Raw genomic sequence first — 22,240 nt, forward strand, 5'->3', positions numbered from 1 at the left:
TTAAGTAAACAAAATCAGTTGCCGTAACAGAAGTTTCTATGTGAATGTAACACTTGAAATTTCTTATAAAAGAGTCGTTTTAAAAAAAAAAATCACTTAAATAAATTTCAGAATTTCCCAGTCATGCTGGCAATTACTTTTTTTTTAATTCACATATGATAGGAATCAACTCATTTACTCAGTAACTGATCAGCTTAACTGTAGTTTCCTTCTAGGAACTAGTGTCAATTACTTTTGCTAAAAGATGGCTTAATAGAGATGCCAGAATTCAGAACATTAAATTTTCCTGATACTACTCAGTAAACACAAAGCTAAAATAAAATTAAGTAACTGGAGAAGGGAATTAATTTACAGTTAAGTATTAAGACCATATTAAGAGTCAATTACACAGAAATAATTTTTGCAGTTTGCTAATAACTGTACATTTACCACAAAACATTTCATAATCATTTTTCTTGGAATTGTCTAGAATATTTTTTGGGTAATAAACTTAGCTCTTGGGGCTGGAGCAATAGCACAGAGTTAGGGCATGTGCCTTGCACAGCCAACCCTGGACAGACCCCAGTTCGATTCCCGGCATGCCATATGGTCCTCTGAGTCTGCCAGGAGCAACCCCTGCTGCCGGGTGTGAGTCAAATAAGGATGGATGGATGGATGGGTGGATGGATGGATGGGTGGATGGGTGGACAGACGGACGGACGGACGGACAGACAGACAGACAGACAGACAGACAGACAGAGATGATAGATAGATAGATGATAGATAGATAGATGATTGATAGATAGATATATAGATAGAGATAGATAGATTGACAGACAGACAGACAGACAGACAGACTTAGCTCTTTACACGCAAGAAAATTAATCCAGAGCGACTGTAGTTAACTCTACAATACTTGTTAAGACCATAGAACAGGGCTCCTCAAACTTTTTATCCAGTTCACTGTGAGGGTCAGACTATAGTTTAAAACTATGAACAAATCCCTATGCACAGTGCACATATGATATTTTGAGGTAAAAAATTGGAACAAATACAATATTTAAAATAAAAAACAAGTAAAGTTAAATCAACAAACTAACTAGTAGGGCCCGAAGAGATAGCACAGCGGTGTTTGCCTTGCAAGCAGCCGATCCAGGACCTAAGGTGGTTGGTTCGAATCCCGGTGTCCCATATGGTCCCCCGTGCCTGCCAGGAGCTATTTCTGAGCAGACAGCCAGGAGTAACCCCTGAGCACCGCCGGTGTGGCCCAAAAACAAAACAAAACAAAACAAAACAAAAAACACTAACTAGTATTTCAATAGAAACTATGGAACTATGGGCCTGCTTTTGGCAGGTCTGTAGTTTGAGGACCCCTGCCCAAGACTGAGAGGAGGGGTCGAGGGGGGTTGAGGGGAGTCAGAGCGTGTGCCGCACATCCTACACAGGCACACTGCCAGCCCTGGAATAAAGCAGGACAGGCAGCATTAGCAAAACCATGGGGGTGGGGTAACAGCATAGGTGATAGGGCCTTTGCCTTGTACACAAGCCAACTCATGTTTGATCCCTGGCATCCCATATAGTCCTCTGAGCCTGCCAGGAGTGATTTCCGAACATAGAAACAGGAGTAAAGCCCTGAGGACCACTGGGTATGGCCCCAAAACAAACAAAACCACCCGGCAGGTTGGCCAGATATATGTTCTCAGTGGGCCACATGTGGCCCACAGGTCATGGTTTGGGGACCCCTACCATAGATGTATAAAAGATGACTCTGGTATAGTGTTAAAGGGACCTAAAACAAGATCAAACTCAGATAAGTCCCAGAACTAAAAGCTATCATCCAAGGCTACATAGGATCTCAGGGAAGTAATCTACTGAGTATCCAAGCTCTACGTTCTGTCAACTGCCAAGAGATGTTATGACCACTAAGTTTGTCTATAACAAGCAAAGTACCACATATTTCCTATACTATTATTAGGAATATAACATGGCTTTAATATAATGGGAAAAATGGTTATTAGATTATTAACCTCTAAGAGGCATTTTTTTGTGTATTGTTTGAGGGTCACACCTGATGCTGCTAAGGGTCTATATTCAGTTCACTGACCTCTTGCATGCAAGTACTACTCAGCTTGTTGAGTACTTTCTCCAACACTAAGCCTATATTTTGATGTTGTTGTAAAACAGTGGGTTTTGGTTACTGTTTTAGAACCAGACCTGACAATGCTCAGGGGTCATTCCTGGTTCTGCACTCAGGAATTATTCCAGGTAATTCTCAGGGAATCATATGGAATGGCAGGAATTGAACCCAGAACTAGCACCCTACTAATACTATCTCTCCATCCCATAATAGAGCATATCATTACCTTTGGAAAATAATCGTTTTTATCTTCATCTGATAAATTTAAGCAAACTATTTTCTGAAATTTCTGAAAACTGTTCTGTCATCATGGAAAAAGCAAAACACAGCAAAACAAAAGCTTTAAAACAAACAAACAAATAAACAAAAACCACCATGGATTCAGGACCAGGGAGACAGCGCAGAGGTTAGTGTATATGTCTCTGGAGCTGAAAGGACTCCACACAGGGTATCAGAGTTGCTCTGATGGTTTGGGTTTTATAGGGACTGAACAGCACTGCATCCTTCCACATCAGTAATTAACTATCCAGCCAATCTAGCCATGTCTTACTAGGAAAGCCCACTGAATCTCCTGAGTACTACTAGGAAAGCCCACTGAATCTCCTGAGTACTGCTTGGAAGGTCCTTCCCTGCCTCTCACCTCCCAAAAATGATTGGCTGAGGGGCCAGGAAGGTGGCATTAGAGGTAAAGTGTCTGCCTTCCAGGCGCTAGCCTAGGACAGACCACAGTTCTATTCCCCCGAATCCCATATGGTCCCCCCAAGCCAGGGGCAATTTCTGAGCGCATAGCCAGGAGTAACCCCTGAGCATCAAATGGGTGTGGCCCAAAAACCAAAAAAAAAAAAATGATTGGCTGTACTATACAATATAGGATACTCAAGAAGTCACTTCATGTTTTTCTCCACTCCTTTTGTTTACTAAACAGGAGCAATTATAAGCCCATTCCTACACAGGGTTTTTGTGACTGATAAGATGACAACAAAACACCCACAATACAGTACATAAAATGTCAAATTATAATTGTTATTACCAATTTTACATTTAAAATTCCTTAATTTTAGTAACTGGAAAGTATTTGTACTTCTTTAAAAATATGGCAGTTTGGGAGCTGGAGAGATAGAGCTTTCCTTGTATGTAGACACCCCAGGTCCGATTCCCAATTCCACATATAATCCCAATCCCTACCAGAAGTGATCCTTGAGCAGAGAGCTGAAAGAAAACCCTTAGCACTATCCAGTATGGTCCAATTCCCCCACCCACCCAAATGGCAGAAAAAGAATACATGCACACAGCTTTTGTTGACTCTTAAAAATTAAAAATAGCAACCTGATTATCATAAGGTCATAATGCCAATTCTCAATTACACACTCCAAGTATTTAAAGATTTCAAGCTCAATTCCACTGAAGTTTCTCTGCCAGAGGTAGTAACTTCATTTCACTCACCAAATCTTTGAGAAATTTACCATTAGCATCTCCCATCTTATTTTTTCTGTCCTGGATGCCTCCATAGTGACCAACAGCTTAAACCACATTTAATTCTAGATTCCACTAGGAACCCATTCATTACAATATTATGCTTTCATTATATCTGTTAAGACAAATATATGTATACATCTTTTCCAAACTCATTCTATCCATCCCTCCTTACCAACCCACACCCAACAAATTCAAAAACAAAAAGTATGAATATATCAACTTCACATTATTCTTTTACTTTTCACAATCTCTATTGACACAAAACTCCAGATTTTCTACCAAGACAAAAATCTTTTCTCTTATTTCCAGAAGTATAAATCATATGCATTTCATTAGCAAAATATAAAAGAAATTTTAATTTATTTACTCTACTAAATGTATGTACTTCTTAATATTTATGGGAAATATTCACCTGGTTATATGAAAATAGTAATGATTTTGTACAAAAACATGTCTCAAAATTACATAATACATATTTTATATAATTATACCAAACTGTAACAATAAAATTGTATATAAAGTATATATATTGTATATTATATATACAATTGTATATAATGTTCTACAATTTTTCATCTATGTGCATTTACAAAAATATAACCAATCTATTATCAAACACATGTTCTTTCAGCAATAGTACAGTTCATTCCACAAACTCATTTAATACTTTTTCCATGTGTCAACAAGCCTTCAGTGACACTGAGTGGCTCATACCTATTTTTAAAACAGGTTTTACAGCATGCTGAGACAGATTTCTGAATGAGACATCTGACAAAACAGAAAGACACCAAATTTTACATGAGCATACAAAAATAGGAACTAATAAATTGAAAATTATTTAATGAATAATAAAATTATTTTGAAAGTCTTTGGTACTGACAATCCAGGATACAAGTTTGCAGTTCTGTTATCACTCTTATTAACTGTCTACCTGATCCTACACACACACACACACACACACACACACACACACACACACACACACACACATATACACTATGAATCTCTTTACTGTTTTACTGGTTGCAAATAAATAAAATTTAAAATATCTCGAGCATAGAGGTGAAGTTTTGTTTTTAAAGGAGGAGGGTGTCTCATAAATCCAAGGTCAGAAATGTAGTCCATATAATAAATGAGAACCAAAGAATTAAAAAACAGCACAATCATCTGCTGGTCTTTATGTGCTTGCTCCCTCTGACTTAGTAGACACATTTCCATTGCTTCTCATAATTTTCCTGGAAACCACAAACATGGCCAACTCCAGACCTTTCATTAAGAAGGGAGTTAAGTGAGAATAACAGTTGTATTTCCATTTTTTTTATTCCCATATATCAACCTTGGGAAGAGTTGATCTGGCTCAGCTTGGGACAAGCGTAACCTCTTTATCTCATCCAGTATTAGCTAAGAGATCTCACTGTACAAAAATGGCTCTTTGGAATCCTGCTGCTCTGATCATGTGGATAGCAACAGGATTAAGAGCACTGCCAGAGATGAGTAAACAACTTGAGTGGGGCAAACTCTGTAGGGACCCCCTCCTCAGCTACACAAATTGCTCTGTTTCTCTTACATTGAAGGTACAACACCTTCGATTATCTAATCATATCCTATAAATATCATTTCTACATAATATACATCTGTTCCTTGTATAGGGAACCCCAAAGTCATGTTCCTTCACTTCATACAAAAGTTTTTATAAGAATGTTAAAGAACTGCTTTATAATATTAAAATAAGACATTAAATAACAGGGAAAAATGTAGAAACATAGGGGTACCTTTGCAACTGATCAGATAAAAAATGGGTATTAAAATATGAAAATTTGGGGAACCAGAGGGATAGTACATCTGACAGGGCATTTATCTTGCACAGGGCCTACTTGAGTTGATTCTCTAGCACCCCAGTAATTCCCCCCAGCATAGAGCCATTGTCGTGAACACCACCAGGTGCGGCAAAAGAGAATAAAAAGGAAATTACTCAATTATAAGACCACAGAGCTATTTTAACCATGCTGTACACAAATAAACAAATTCTTTCTTTGACACTGCTTTAACTATCATATCCTGTCAAAACACCTGAAGTCTTTCTTTACCATGTATAATACACAAAATGTATTATCTACACAAAGTAAATTTATAGAATAAAAGACCTCAGGGGGGGGGGAGAACAAAATAAAGAAATATGGGGCCAGAGCTATACAGCAGTAAGATGCTTGCCTTGCATGTGATCAACCTGAGTTTGATCCCCAGTATCCCATATGGTCCCCAGAACACTGTTAGAAATGATTCCTGAGTAGCCCCTGAACACCACCAAGTGTGCCCCCCCCCCAAAAAAAGAAAAAGAAATAGGGACCGGAAAAATAGCATGGAGGTAGGGCATTTGCCTTGCATGCAGAAGGATGATGGTTCAAATCCCGGCATCCCATAGGTCCCCCGAGCCTGTCAGAAGTGATTTCTGAGCGTAGAGCCAGGAGTAACCCCTGAGTGCTGCCAGGTGTGACCCAAAAACCAAAAAAAGAGAAAAAGAAGTAATGTTAGGGAAAAGAAAGAATTAATATTAGGTCTCTTTTTATAGACTATCAAGTATAAAAAGACAAGAGTAGGGGCTGGAGAGATAGCATGGAGGTAAGGCGTTTGCCTCTCATGCAGGAGGTCATCGGTTCGAATCCCGGCGTCCCATATATGGTCCTCCCGTGCCTGCCAGGAGCAATTTCTGAGCCTGGAGCCAGGAATAACCCCTGAGCACTGCCGGGTGTGACCCAAAAACCACAAAAAAAAAAAAAAAAAAGACAAGAGTATATTCTTTGTACACTTAAAGTCAAATAAATCATTAAGAGTTTAAATGGTTCCCATGTAGAAATAAAACCTATTAAACTACAGAAAGTTACAATATACACTACTCGTTTTCAAAGAAATTTCTGCTTCATTATACAAAGAAAACATTCATGCCCACCAGGACACTTTGCTTATGCTGTTACTACCATTCCCTCCTTTCTGCACTGATCTAGCCTTCAAAGTCAGTTCAAATCCAACCTCTCCAATTTTTTTTATAAATGTTCCTCTGAGTTCAAATATGTTCAAGTTAATCTATATTTATAAAATATCTCAATAAAAATATAAAGCTACATGTCATTAGATAATATATAAACTTTTTGTTTTGATTTGGAGTCACAACTGGCCATGTTAAGGGCTTATTCCTGGCTCTGCACTCAGGGATCACTTCAGGTGGGTCTTAGGAGAATCATATGGGGTGCTGAGCCTCAAACCTGGGTTGCCTGAGTACAAGACAAACACCTTATCATTCTAGCCCCTTGCAAATTTTTTTGTCTTGATTTTAGGGGCACACCTAATGGTGCTCATGGCAAACTCCCAGCTTAGTTTTCAAGGGTCACTCCTGGAGGACCCCCACGAGAACATACAGTGCCAGGATGAATGCCTGGTTTCTTACAACAAAGCATGTACTCAGCTCAGCATCTGGTGCTCTCTATGGCTCCTCCCTGGTATTTTTGTTTGTTTGTTTGTTTGTTTGTTTCTGGCCACAACAGGCATTACTTCTGGTTCTGTACTCAGAAGTCACTCCAGGCAGGCTAGAAGGATCTTATGAGATATCAGGATAGAACCCAGGTCTGTCCTGGGTTGGCCATGTGCAAAACAAATGCCTGAATGCTGTACTATTAATCCAATCCCCTCCTCTCTGTATTTTAACTGGAAAAAAAATTATTTTTTTGGTATGTCATACCATTACCCAGTACAATGTAATATGAGTTGAAGAAACACACCAGAGAACTGCCACTAAGCACTGGGAAGAGAGAAAATTTGGTTTCAGCTCCAACTTCTGACATTATACCAGAGATGATGTCAGACATTGGTTGGTACTCTGGTGGTATGTGTGGTATGATTACAAGTTTTTGAACATGTACCATGCATTTGGCCATATACAATGTGATAAATCAACGTTTCTCAATAGAAATGAATAAATACATACATAAAATAAAGTAACATTATTAAATTCACTTCAAAATGTTTTTTAGGGACTAGAGAGATAGCATGGAGGTAGGGCATTTGCCTTGCCTGCAGAAGGATGGTGGTTTGAATCCCAGCATCCCATATGATCCCCCGAGCCTGCCAGGAGCGATTTTTGAGCGTAGAGCCAGGAGGAACCCCTGAGCACAACTGGGTGCAACCCAAAAACCAAAATACAAAATGTTTTTAACTTCAGCATGTATCATAAAACTTCTATTTCGTAAGCACTCTTAAAAGATACTGTAATCACCTAATTGACAGCATTCTGCATAAGTAACTCTTGATTTGGTGGACTATTGTGTCACTTAAAAAATTACTAAGACAACAAAATCTATTTAAATAGCTTATAATTTACTCAAAAGAAACTTTAACAAAACAAGCTCCACTCAAATATGGATGTTATTAAAAACCTCCATAGAGGGGCCAGAGTGATAGCACAGTGGTAAGGCGTTTGCCTTGCATGAGGCCAACACAAGACGGACCCTGATTCAAATCCTGGCATCCTTAATGGTCCCCTGAGCCTGCCACGAGCGACTGCTGTGTACAGTCAGGAGTAACTCCTGAGCGCCGCCAGGTGTGACCCAAAAACAAACAAACAAACATAAAACTCCATAGAAACACTAAGTTTTCCAAATATTCTTTATAAAAATACTAAAGCTCATGATATGAATAGTGACAGTACCTTATTTTGAGATTTTAAATTACTATACATACATACTGTTACCAAAAAATGCATTTAGGGGCCAGTGAGATAGCATGGAGATAGGGCATTTGCCTTCCATGCAGGACAGTGGTTTGAATCCCGGCATCCCATATGCTCCCCCAAGTCTGCCAGGAGCGATTTCTGAGCGTACAGCCAGGAGTAACTCCTGAGCAATGCCGGGTGTGACCCAAAAAACAAACAAAAAAAATGCATTTAATAGTCAAGAAAACACTATTTCAGCAAAATCTCAGTTACAATACAAAATTTATTTCCTGTATTTACTGAACAGGAATATATTGAGCAATGCACTATTCTAGGCTCTGAGAATACAAGTGAAGCAAAAAATAAGATTCCTTTTCTGATGAAACTTAGATTGTTTAAAATTGGGAGATATGGGCCAGAGCAATAGCACTGCCGGTAGGGAGTTTGCCTTGCATTGCAAACCTGGGCTCGATCCCCATCATCCCGTATGGTCCCCAGAGACTGCCAGGAGTGATTCCTGAATGCAGACCCAGGAGTAACCCCTGAGCACAGCCAGGTCTGACCCCAAAACAAATAAAATAAAATTGGAAGATAGAAAATGAATAACAAATAAGAATAAATAATTTTTTGTTGAAACAGTGCCATGAAGAAAATAAGAAATGTGACTGAGATGCAGTGGGTATTTTTAGGAAGGACTGCTAAAGAATTTCTCTCTGAGATGACATATTGAGATGTGAAGGATTAAACAGTCAGCTAAGCTAAAAATTGAAGAATATCCAAAGCAGAGGAAAGAGCAAACACAAAGACCTGGAGGTGGGATTAAACAATGAACACAGGAGGTTGGAAAGGTAGGGTGTTTGCCTTGCACTTGTGCAACCCAGGTTGGACCTGGGTTTGATCCCTGGCATCCCATAATGTCCCCCAAGCCAGCCAGGGGCAATTTCTGAGCACAGAGCCAGGAGTAATCCATGAGGACTGCTGGGTGTGGCCCAAAACAAAAACAAAATAATGGGCACAGGAGACAGACGTTTAAGATGAAGTCTGAAAGAGAGATATCAGGCACCACAGTAAATTAGTTTTATCACAAATAAAATAAGAAGTCATGACGTGATCTCAGCAGAACATTGGAGATCTAATTTCTAAGACTGCTAGTAGCTGGGTAGAAAATGGACATGACTGAAGAGTTCACATTAAAATTAGTGAAGCAAGTTGTTTTTAAAGTATTAGTTCCAGGCAGACGATAATATTCTCTTGAGTTCAGGTGCAAGCAGCAGGAGATGTATGGCATTCAGTGGGCAATTCTGAGTTTTATTCGTAATTAAAATCAACAAATGGACTAGAATGGAGTAGAGTGTAGAAAGAAATTAGAAAAAGAGGAATCTACATTTGGGACTGAAAGTAAGAATTTTGGGTTTCGGGGCCGGAGAGATAGCATGGAGGTAAGGCGTTTGCCTTTCACGCAGAAGGTCATTGGTTCAAATCCCAGCATCCCATATGGTCCCCCGTGCCTGCCAGGAATGACTTCTGAGTGCTACCGGGTGTGACCCCCCCCCCCAAAAAAAAAAAGAATTTAGGGTTTCACTTTAAGCCATTTTCTCTTTTGCTCTCTCTCTCTTTTTTTTGGGGGGGGGGGTTGTGGGGAGCCTAGCTGATAAACCTAGAACATAAAGACACCTCAGTTATTCCTAATCTGGTCACCCACGTGACCAAAGGCGCCCATGCCTTGAGAACAAAGAAAATAGACAAATAAAGTAATTCAGAGCAGCCCAATATATCCAGCCAGAAAGAAAAATATAGAGCAACCTGCCCTTGTGTTAGCAAAACGTTATTAAGATTATAGCTGATCTTCTATTTATACTTGTTGAGTATAATTTATAGAACTCTGTTTGAATCTTCTGCCTTTTAGTAAAACGTGCTCAGGTCTACCTCTTTGCCCCTCCCTATTACCTGCCCCAGTTTATGCTAATGAATGCTTGTAACTGTGATTGGTGGGAAACTTGTAACACCTTCTAACGTATCTCAGCCCTTAAAAGCTGATCCCCCAGCAATAAACTTCCCTTTTTGAACAGCATGCGTTGTCTTGAAGGCTTCTCTTACTAATTTCTTTTTTTTGATTTTTTGGGCCACACCCGGTGACGCTCAGGGGTTACTCCTGGCTATGCGCTCAGAAGTCGCTCCTGGCTTGGGGGACCATATGGGACGCGGGGGATCGAACCGAGGTCCGTCCTAGGATAGCGCAGGCAAGGCAGGCACCTTACCGCTAGCGCCACCGCCCGGCCCTGCCTATTCACTCTTAACTCGGGAGACCATATAGGACACCAGGGATCAAACCGAGGTTCGTCCTGGGTCAGCCACATGCAAAGCAAACGCCTTACCACTGTGCTATTGCTTGGTCCCCTTGCTTTTGTTTTGGGATCACACCTGGCAGCACTCAGGGCTTACTCCTGGCTCTGTGCTTAAAAATTACTTCAGACAAGGACTAGAGATATAGCATGGAGGTAGGGCATTTGTCTTTCATGCAGAAGGACGGTGGTTCGAATCCCGGCATCCCATATGGTCCCCCAAGCCTGCCAAGAGCGATTTCTGAGTGTAGAGCCAGGAGTAACCCCTGAGCGCTGCCGGGTATGCCCAAAACAAACAAACAAAAAACAGGCTCAGGGACCATATGTCAAACCCAGGTCAGCGATGTGCAAAGCAAACACTCTATTCGCCCTACTCATTGTGCTATCGCTCTAGCTCATCTAAGCCATTTTCTGAGATGGGACATATACACACACAAAAAAGGATTCAGAAAGTAAACACAAAATTGTAGTTTTAGATCTGTTAGGGTGATAATACATACTAACCATAAAAACAAAGAAATAGATACTTAAACATATGACTAACAAGATTTGAGGTGTTAAAGATAAGAATGAGGGAAAAAGACATGAGCTTGAAAACCACAAATAACCAATATTTTAAATCAAGGGAATGTAGCACGGGTATATGCATATTACAACTGAACACTTAATTATCTTTCAGTCTAGAGAAAGATAGTTCAGGAGGTAAGCCACTTATCTTATTGTGGTTAAACATGCTTTGAATCCCTGACACCATATATGGTCCCCAGTACCACCAGAAGTGGTACTGAGCACTGAGCCAGAAGCAAACCCTAAGCAAAGCCAGGTGTAGCACAAAAACAAAAATTAAAAGATCTCTCTTTCACAGATTAGTTAAATAAAATTATTCAACTTACTAACAGCACCTACAAAGAATATTAGAGGAAAAAAATGTTCAGAGGTTCAAGCCCAACTCTGTCACTCCTCAGGGGTTGAAATCAGAACTCAAGAATAGAAAATTAGTTAAAAAAAAAAAAAAAAAAAAAAAAAAAAAAGGGCCCGAAGAGATAGCACAGTGGTGTTTGCCTTGCAAGCAGCCGATCCAGAACCAAAGGTGGTTGGTTCGAATCCCGGTGTCTCATATGGTCCCCCGTGCCTGCCAGGAGCTATTTCTGAGCAGACACCCCTGAGCAACGCTGGGTGTGGCCCAAAAACAAAGCAAAAACAAAAACAAAAAAGCAGGTGAAAGTGACATGAGACTCTGAGAGCAGTCCTTTACAGAGTAATGAAAGACATATTAATATCATCAGATTAAAAAAAAAAAAAAAGATCAAAAAGACCCAGAAAAATTTTTAAATAAAGTAGAAGAGATTGGGGCAGGAGCAGTGGTGCAGCGGTAAGGTGTTTGCCTTGCATGCGGCTGACCTAGGACGTCCGTGGTTCAATTCCAGCGTCTCATTTGATCCCCCAAACCAGGAGCGATTTCTGAGCACATAACAGGATTAACCTCTGAGTGTCACTGGGTGTGGCCCAAAAACCAAAAACAAACAAAAATAAATAAAAACAAATGAAGTAGAAGAGATCAAAGTTATAACAGAATAAGGTCAAAAAGGCAGTACAGTGGTAGAGTGCTTCGCACACTGTTGACCCAGGTTTTATCCCTGGCACCTTATACAGTCAGAGCTCACTAGGAGTGATCCCTGAGCAGAGAGCCTGAAGTAAACCCTGAGCACCACTGGATTTGCCCCCCCCCTCCAAAAAAGACAGTAACAAACCAACAAAAGCAGACTTAGAAAAAATGTTTTAAAAAGAACATAAGAGGTCAGGTGGATAGCTCAAGTGACAAGAGTACATGGATGGCATGCACAAAGCCTGGATTCCCATCATGCAGCCCCTTGAGCACTGCCAGGCCCCTAAGCATCAATTCTTTCACCAATGTTCCTTTCCCTTTACCATGTTCCCAGTTTCCCTCCTCACCCACCAACCTGTCTCTATGGCAGGCACTTTTTCTTTTTTCCTTTTAAGATACCTATAATTAGGAGCTAGAGTGATAGCACAGCAGTAGGGCTTTTGTCTTGCACACAGCTGACAGAGGACAAACCTGGGTTTGATCCCCAGGGTCCCATATGGTTCCTCCGGGAGTGATTTCTGAGTGCATAGTCAGAAGTAACCCCTGAGCATCACCTGGTGTGGCCCAGAAACCGAGAAAAAAAAATACCTATATTTAGATTTCCTTTTCTTTTGAACGTTTGAAATATTTCAGTCTTTATTCTATAACTCATTTGCATTCCATTGCTTATATATTCTTACAGTTTAACTTCTGATTACGAGCTCAATCTGGAAGAATCTAAAACCTATCAAATTGATCAGAGTAAAAATTACTTATTTGTTTATGGTTTGGGTGCCACACCTAGTAGCTTCACAGCTTACTCCTGGCTCTGTTTTTAGAGATTACTCCTGGCAGGGTACAGGGGACAATCTGCAGTGTTTGGGATCTAGACTGATGTTAACCCCATGTAAGATAAGCATCTGTACCATCTCTCTAATATCTTATTATTTATTTTAGATGAGGAAATATCACCAGAACATTGCGTGTGTGGAAAATTTGGGATCTCATTAGGCTAGACCGTAGAATATGTATATTTGTGGGAGACTAGGGAAACAGAAAATAGAGATGATTAGTACTGCTTATTGTAAAGGCAAAAAAAAATCTATGCAATTATAAATATAACAGGATTTCATTAAGCTGATTACAATTTTAGGCAATGGATGATTTTTAGAGGCTTAATGGAAAAGAGAAACATGATAATGGTAGTTATTTTAGAAAAATGAGTAAAGTGAAGAACTAGTAAGAAATTGTTAAAGAGGCCGAAGAAATAGCATGGAGGTAAGGTGTTCGCCTTGCATGCAGAAGGACGGTGGTTAGAATCCCGGCATCCCATATGGTCCACTGAGCCTGCCAGGGACAATTTCTTTTTTTTTGGTTTTTGGGTCACATCCAGCATTGCTCAGGGGTTACTCCTGGCTGTCTGCTCAGAAATAGCTCCTGGCAGGCACGGGGGACCATATGGGACACCGGGATTCGAACCAACCACCTTTGGTCCTGGATCAGCTGCTTGCAAGGCAAACGCCACTGTGCTATCTCTCCGGGCCCAGGGACAATTTCTAAGTGTAAAGCCAGGAGTGACCCCTGAGCGCTGCAGGGTGTGACCCAAAAACAAAAACAAAAAAAGAAAGAAAAATCGTTAGATTAGTTATGGTAATGAATGATTAAGAGCTTCTCCCAGGTCTGTGGTAGTAAGAACAGGGGTGTAAGAGATGTGTTCATGATATGACAAATGGACTATCTCAATTTAATCCTTTGTACTTATTGAATAGTTCCTATGTGCAGGTGGTGGGAGAAAAGGGAGAGACAGGATTCCTTAATTAAGTTTATAGCAAAAGACTAAATTTGAAAAAAAAAATTGCTTTCCCCCCCCCTTGATGGTGGTTGTAGTAACTCCACAGAAGACCTTAATCATGACCCTTTATTTTTACTTAGTGTCTTAACTTTAAAAAGTAATTGTAACTGGATGCCTTCCCTTATTTCTACTAAAAATTGCAAAGTAAAACTGTATTTTTGTTAGTTTAAAGGCCTATTTTAGAGCATTAAGTGTTAACCTTCAGTTGCGTCTGTAACTCCAAGATAGTAGGCTTAAAGAAGCTGGGATTTCGGAATAACAATGATGTAAGGTAACAATTTCTGCATGAGAATCGAAAAGAAAAAAAGGAAAAGTGGGCCGGGGGAGGAGAGGACAGAAATAGAATGGAAGCAAACAAAAAAGGAGTTTGTGTAACTTTTCGTCAAATAGTTCATAGTGGGTACTAGTGAAAGAAAGAAAACAGACTGAATATATATAGCATAGATTTTAATTCCACCCCCATAACCTAGAAGCCAGACTAAAGAATGGTGAACAAAGACTATAAAACTTTAAGAAATCATTGGGAGCCGAGCCGGGAGGTTCTGCCAGCATGGCGTTTGGCAGCCCTCCGCCATGCCAAAGGCTGCTTTAACCAGGCCTAGGATGGGGGTGCAGGACATGGGTCACAATAGGTTCTGGCATTAGTACTTATCAGGGAAGTTTCCTTATTAAACCTGTCCATTGCGAAACATTATAAGAATATATATGGATATCATTGTGTTTCATCTGCTAGTCATTTTCTGAACATTGTCCATGTGTTCCTTTTATTCCTTTGCTCTCTCACTCTCATCTCTTGTTACCACACATTTAACCATTTTCTGTACTAATGATTTTTGTTTTGGCCAAGGTGGATTACATATCTTTCACAGTAATTTTTGGGTGGAGCCTGAAGCTTCAGCAGGCAATACATCACGGCAAGGTTTCAAGCTGTAGGCTTTCTGGCCAAGATAAGGTGAAGATGCAGCCTCGGTTGCCCCCCACAGCCTTCTCTCTCCTTCCTCCCTGTCCCAGGGTTATTCCTGGACACCTGCTCAGGGTCCCAGCAAGTGGGTTCCAGTGAGATGCAATTTAAAAGAGACCCCAGGTTTCCTTGTTCATGCAAGGGGTTGGGAGGGGACTGCTGAACTCTCAACTTCCAGCAATTAGGAAGCAAAAGCCTCTCGGGGAGTCGGAAGCTTCAGCAGGCATCAAGGGGAGAACATGGCTCCATGCTCTCTTCGTTTGTCCAATCACAGACCAAAGTGGTGTCTCGGAAACACCCCCTCCCTCTTGACTATTTCCAAAACATAAAAGGTCACGTGTATCTCCTTTGTATATCTCAGATGTATTCACTTAACATCTATAACTTTTCGAATATCCTCATATAGTGACAATTTTGCCCACTGGATTTGTTATTTGATTGTTTGATTTTCCCCCTTTGCGATCTGTTTTATAAGTAATACTGGTAGAAGAATATCTGTGTATAGATTTCATGTTTGTACCAAGTTATGGGGAATGTTGGACTTTATTCGTCAGCCCCCAGATGCATCAACAATGTCTTGTGGCATTGCTTCTCTTTTGCATAGGCACATTAAAATGGGGAAATAATACATATGCAAACAAGTTCTTATCTAATAGAGATGGGGACACAAATTTGGTAATGTAATTAGGCCTTTTACCCTGAACATTGTCATAATGATTCGGCTCAGGCCTCAGAAGAATGGGCATCGCCCATACACACCTGAACAATGGATACCATCTATGGAAACAACCACAATTGTCTTTAACATTACCAGGATCCAAGCCTCTACCAGGGAAGACCTACCACCACTTTGGCAGTGACTTACTCCAAAGAGTGCTCCCAACACCCAGACGACTCAGCAACAGTCTGCATGCAGGGCAGATCGCTCCGCATTTAATGGTATGCTGAAACTACAGGATGCTCCACATCAGCCTGACATCGATGAAAGTAATGTACAGAATCCAAAGTCTTTAAATATAATAATCTGATACCAACAACAGCTAAAGTGTGAAAAAGTTTCACCGGGACCTTGAGAATGACTGGAGTTGGACGGACTAGTTTGCCTGGAACCCAGAGTCTGTCTTATGCCAATAAACTGAGGTGAGGCCTTTTTAGTAATCAGGTCAAGGATTTTTTTCCATTTTCCCCATTTTTCTGGACCTATGCAAACAATGGCAATTGCTACTATCACACCTTTACTTTTTTTTTTTTTTTACTTTTTTCCGTTATGAAAAAAAATACAACTTACTAAACTTAAAAACAATTGTAGTAGAATGCCTGTCTCGAACACAGGCAGGGGATGTGAAGGGGTGGGGGTAATGTTACACTGGTGAAGGGGGGTGTTCTGGTTATGACTGTAACCCAAATATGATCATATTACTTAAAAAAAAAAAGAATGAATGAGAGGACTGGAAAACCTGTCTAGAGTAGAGGTGGGGAGGTGGGATGGAGGGAGATTTGGGACATTGGTGGTGGGAATGTTGCACTGGAGATGGGAGGTGTTATTTATATGACTGAAACCTAATCACAATCATATCTGTAATCAATATGTTTAAATAAATAATATAAAAAAGAACTTTAAGAAATCTCACTGTTACTCTCTATGGAAACTGATAAAAGAGCTAAGGAGGTAGCAGAAAAGTCAAGAGGAAAAAATCCTTTGTGAAGACCCTGCATACTAATTCTGAGTCTCAGTCAGGAGTGTTGTCATTTTGAATTTGACATTTATTAAAGGTAAGAGGCAAATCCTCAGAAGATGGTAAAATAGTCTCTGGATAGAGGGATGAATTCTTTTAGAGGACACTTCAACATTTATTTCACCAGCAACTTACTCAGTACAAAATCCTGTTTCAAGAAATAAAAGAGGGGGGCCGGAGAGATAGCATGGAGGTAAGGCGTTTGCCTTTCATGCAGGAGGTCATCGGTTCGAATCCCGGTGCCCCATATGGTCCCCCGTGCCTGCCAGGAGCAATTTCTGAGCCTGGAGCCAGGAATAACCCCTGAGCACTGCCGGGTGTGACCCAAAAACCACAAAAAAAAAAAAAAAAGAAATAAAAGAGGACACACAGAAATGGAGACACATATTCTGTTCATGGATGGGGAGAATTCACATCATTAAAATGGCAATATTCCCCAAAGCATTGTACAGATTTAATACAATCTCCCTAAGGATACCCATGTCATTCTTCAAAGAAGTTGATCATGGATCAAACATTCCTAAAATTCATTTGGAACAATGAATAGCTAGAGCAACCCTTGGGAAAAGGAATATGGGAGGCATCACTTTCCCCAACTCCAAATTTAATTGCAAAGTGATAGTCATTAAAACAGAATGGTATTGAAAGAAAGACAGACCCTCAGATCAATGGAATAGACTTGAGAATTCAGAGAATGTTCTGCAGACATACAATCAATTAGTCTTTGATAAAGGGGCAAGAAATGCAATATGGAGCAAGAAAAGCCTCTTCAACAAGTGCTGTTGGGACAACTGGTCAGCCACATGTGAAAAAGAGAACTCAGGCCTCCAGCTAACACCATGCACAAAGGTCAAATCCAAATGGACTAAAGACCTTGATATCAGACCTGAAACCATAAGGTATACAGAACAACTTAGGTAAAACACTCCATTACATTGAGACGAAAGGCATCTTTAAGGAGGAAACAGCATTTTTCAAACAAATGGAAGCAGAGATAAACAGATGGGACTATATTAAGCTGAGAAGCTTCTGCACCTCAAAAGAAATCCTGCTTGGGATACAAAAGCCACTCACAGAACGGGAGAAACTATTCACCCAATATCCAATAGATAAAGTGCTAATATCTAAGATATACAAGGTACTGGCAGAACATAACAAGAACAAAAACATCTAATCCCATCAAAAAGTGGGGAGAAGATATGAACAGACACTTCCTCAAAGAAGAAATACAAATGACAAAAAGACACATGAAAAAATGCTCCACATCACTAATCAGGGAGCTGCAAATCAAAACAACAATGAGGTACCATCTCATGCCACAGAGATTGGCACACATCACAAAGAACAAGAACAATCAGTGCTGGTGGGAATGTGGAGAGAAAGGAACTTTCATTCACTGCTGGTGGGAATGCCATCTAGTCCAGCCTTTATGAAAAACAATATGGAGATAGATTCCTCCAAAAACTGGAAATTGAGGGCCCGGAGAGATAGCACAGCGGCATTTGCCTTGCAAACAGCCGATCCAGGACCAAAGGTGGTTGGTTCAAATCCCGGTGTCCCATATGGTCCCCCGTGCCTGCCAGGAGCTATTTCTGAGCAGACAGCCAGGAGTAACCCCTGAGCACTGCCGGGTGTGGCCCAAAAACCAAAAAAAAAAAAAAAAAAAAAAAAAAAACAACTGGAAATTGAGCTCCCATACTATCCAGCTATACCACTCCTAGAGATATATCCTAGGAACACAAAAGCACAATACAAAAAATGCCTTCTGAACACCTATATTCATTGCAGCACTATTTACAATAGCCAGAATCTGGAAACAACCAAGATGCCCTTCAACAGATGAGTAGCTAAAGAAACTGTGGTACATATACACAATGGAATACTATGCAGCAGTCAGGAGAGATGAAGTCATGAAATTTTCCTATATGTGGATGTACATGCAATCTATTATACTGAGTAAAATAAGTCAGAGGGAGAGAGAGACATACAGAATAGTCTCACTCATCTATGGGTTTTAAGAAAAATAAAAGACCTTATTGTAATAATGCCCAGACTGGCTCACAATAAGAGTTTCACCACAAAGAGTGATGAGTGCAGTTAGAGAGACAACTATACTAACAACTACCATGACAATGTTAATGAGTGAGAGAAGTAGAATGCCTGTCTCGAATACAGGCAGGGGGTGGGAGAGAAGGGAGATGAGGGCATTGGTAGTGGGAATGCTGCACTGGTGAAGGGGGTTGTTCTTTTTATGACTGAAACCCAACAACAATCATGTTTGTAATCATGGTGCTTAAATAAAGATATTATTTAAGAAGAAATAAAAATGAAAGAAAGAAAGAGAAAGAAAGGAAAGAAAGAAAGAAAGAAAGAAAGAAAGAAAGAAAGAATGAATGAAAGAAAGAAAGAAAGAAAGAAAGAAAGAAAGAAAGAAAGAAAGAAAGAAAGAACAAGACAAGACAAGAAAAGAAGAGAAGAGAAGAGAAGAAAAAGAAAAGAGAAAAGAAAAGAAAGAAAAGACAAGAAAGAAAAGAAAAGAAAAGAAAAGAAAAGAAAGAAAAGAAAAGAAAAGAAAAGAAAAGAAAAGAAAAAAGAAATTACTCCTGGCAACTTCGGACCATATAGAATGCCAGGAATCAAAGCCAGGTCAGCTATATGCAAGGCAAATGCCCTATCCACTGAGCTACCACTGTGGTTGTAGCTGTGTAGTTGCTGGTTTCGATTTTTGGTTGTTGTTTTTTTTGTTGTTACTGCCGTGTTGTTTTTTTTTTTTTTGTTTTGCTTTTTTTACCTTTTTCTTCTTTTTTCCCCTTCTTTAAATAGATATTTATAATATCTAGACCAGGGGTCTCAATCTAGCGGTCCGCAGGCCGTTTGCGGCCCTCTGTACAACACTTTGTGGCCCTGTCCTCGACTCTTTTTTTTGTTTTGTTTTGTTTTAGTTGTTTGGGTCACCCCCCCCCCCAATGTTCAAGGCTTACTACTGACTTTGCACTCAAGGATCACCCCGACTTTGCCTCCTGCGGCCCCCAGGTAAATTGAGTTTGAGACCCCTGATCTAGAGGAACTCCTCCTAGTTTTTTTGTTTGTTAGTTTTTGTTTTTCTTTTCATTTCCCTTATCTCTTCTTATATCTCCAACAGAATCACATTACTGGAATCATCTTAGTTCAGCCTCATAATTTGAGTGGGTAAAAATGGTACCAGGACCAGACAGTCTTATGACTATTTAGTGGAAATATAAAAATGATCAGACTTGAATAACAAACCCAAAGTCAATGACAACAGAATCAATACCTAATCTACAATAAGCTGTACAAGTGGGGACCAGTTATACTAGCATTTTGAGGGTGTAAAGGAGGGAGATAGGAGTTGCATGCTGGGAACAGGGCTGGAGAGAGGACAACACTGGTGGTAAGAATGTCCTTCATGTCACTATGTGCCTTAAATATTAGTGTGAAATATTTGTAATTCACTTCAACCACAATAAAAATCTAAAAATAAATAAATAAAACACATGTAAAGCCAGTAACACTGTAGATTAATTCTTTTTGTTTTGGTAGTATCATGGTTAAAACTAAAGGCTTAGCCATTAGTGGTGGGTGTAGAGTTACAATATATGCCTGAAGCTTTATCAACAAATGTAAATCAAGGTGGGCTTGGGGAAGACATTCAGCTGGGTGTGGCCCCCAAACCATAAATAAATAAATAAATAAATAAATAAATAAATAAATAAATAAATAAATAAATAAATGATCTTTACTCAGATCAATTTTTAGGTTCTTCCCAGGTCAACCTCATAACAGGAAATTAAACTGTAAAAACATATAAGCAATAGAATGCAAATGAGTTATAGAAAAAAGACTGAAATATTTCAAATTTTCAAAAGAAGGAAATCTAAATATAGGTATCTTAAAAGGAATAAAGAAAAAGTGCCTGCCATAGAGGCAGGTTGGGGGGTGAGGAGGGGAAACTGGGAACATGGGTAAAGGGAAAGGAACATTGGTGAAAGAACTGGTGCTTAGGGGCCAGAGTGATAGCACAGTGGTAGGGCATTTCCATATGGTCCCCGAGCCTGCCAGGAATGATTTCTGAGCACAGAGCCAGGAGTAACCCCTGAGCGCCGCAGGTGTGGCCTAAAAACAAAACAAAACAAAACAAAAAGAACTGGTGCTTGAACACTGTACTCCTGAAACGTAATCATTAAAACTTGTAACTGTAATCCATGGTAACTCAATTAAATAAATGTAAGAACCAAACCTCACTTCCTTGAAACTGTAAGAAAAACATACATACATGAAGACTAGAGAACAGAAAAAAAATTAAAAGGAGAGAAAATAAATATTAAATTTAAAGGCCAGATCAATAGCTCAGAAGGTACTTAAATCATGTATGTGGCCAACATGGGTTTGATCCCTGTAATTTTATATGGTTCTCTGAACCCCTCCAACAGGGTTGATTCCAAAGAAGTGCCAGGAATAAACCCTTAGCACTGCTAGGTTTCTCTCTTGTCTTGTCTTGTCTTGTCTTGTCTTGTCTTGTCTTGTCTTGTCTTGTCTTGTCTTGTCTTGTCTTGTCTTGTCTTGTCTTGTCTTGTCTTCTCTTCTCTCTCTTTCACACACACTCACACACACAAGAAAAAATATGTTTATAAGTAACACACACAAAATATATGATTATGAGTGACCTACCAAATTCTAATAAAGTTGAAGACAAAGGTGGGGGAAAATCTACCCAATTTATATTATAAAATCAATAAAACTCTCAAGGATGGTGGCTCAGATACCACTGAAATGGGAGTAAAAGAAGGTGGTAAAGATGTGCCAAAGACTTCTTTGGTAAAGGAAGTACCAAAGGTGGACTAGAATTTAAGTAGATCTGGGGGACAGAGGGGAGTAGGCTTGAACGCAGATGACCAAGGTTCAATCCACATCATCCTAAATGGTCCTCCTCAGCATTCCAGGAGTAATACAAAGCAGGAGTAGCCTCTGAGCAGTGCGAGGTGTGGTCCCAAAACCAAAAAATAAATAAAATAAAGTAGATTGGAGCCTCAAGGGTTAAAATGTGAGTACAAGGGGCTGGAGCAATTAACAGCAGGTAAGGCATTTGCCTTGCATACCTTCGATCCCCAGCATCACATGATTCCCTGAGCCTGGCAGGAGTGATTTCTGAATGCAGAGCCAGCAATAACCCTTGAACACCACCAGGTGTGGCCCAGTAACCAAAAAGAAAAAAAGAAAAAAAAAAGTGAATTCAATCCCTACATCCACATATACCTGTGTCAGGACACCAGGTGCAGCAGCCCCACAACAATAAAGTGGCAGAACCACATTCTCACTACGTGCCACGGTGTGACTTTTTCTCTATCACAAAAAGATAACTGAAAGGTACACACATGTATCTCTACCAATGGAAATTCAAATTATTTATCCAGGGGCAAGGAAAACATGGGAAAGGGGCTCTAGAATTGCA

At 39.9% G+C, this 22,240-nt stretch overlaps 1 protein-coding gene across 1 annotated transcript in view; it reads right to left on the minus strand.

Moving 5' to 3' along the window:
- The window catches only part of PHTF2 (putative homeodomain transcription factor 2), a 138,157-nt gene that overhangs the window by 103,253 nt on the left and 12,664 nt on the right, over positions 1–22,240 (minus strand).

This window comes from Suncus etruscus, chromosome 1, assembly GCF_024139225.1.
Source record: "Suncus etruscus isolate mSunEtr1 chromosome 1, mSunEtr1.pri.cur, whole genome shotgun sequence".
Lineage (NCBI taxonomy): Eukaryota > Metazoa > Chordata > Mammalia > Eulipotyphla > Soricidae > Suncus > Suncus etruscus.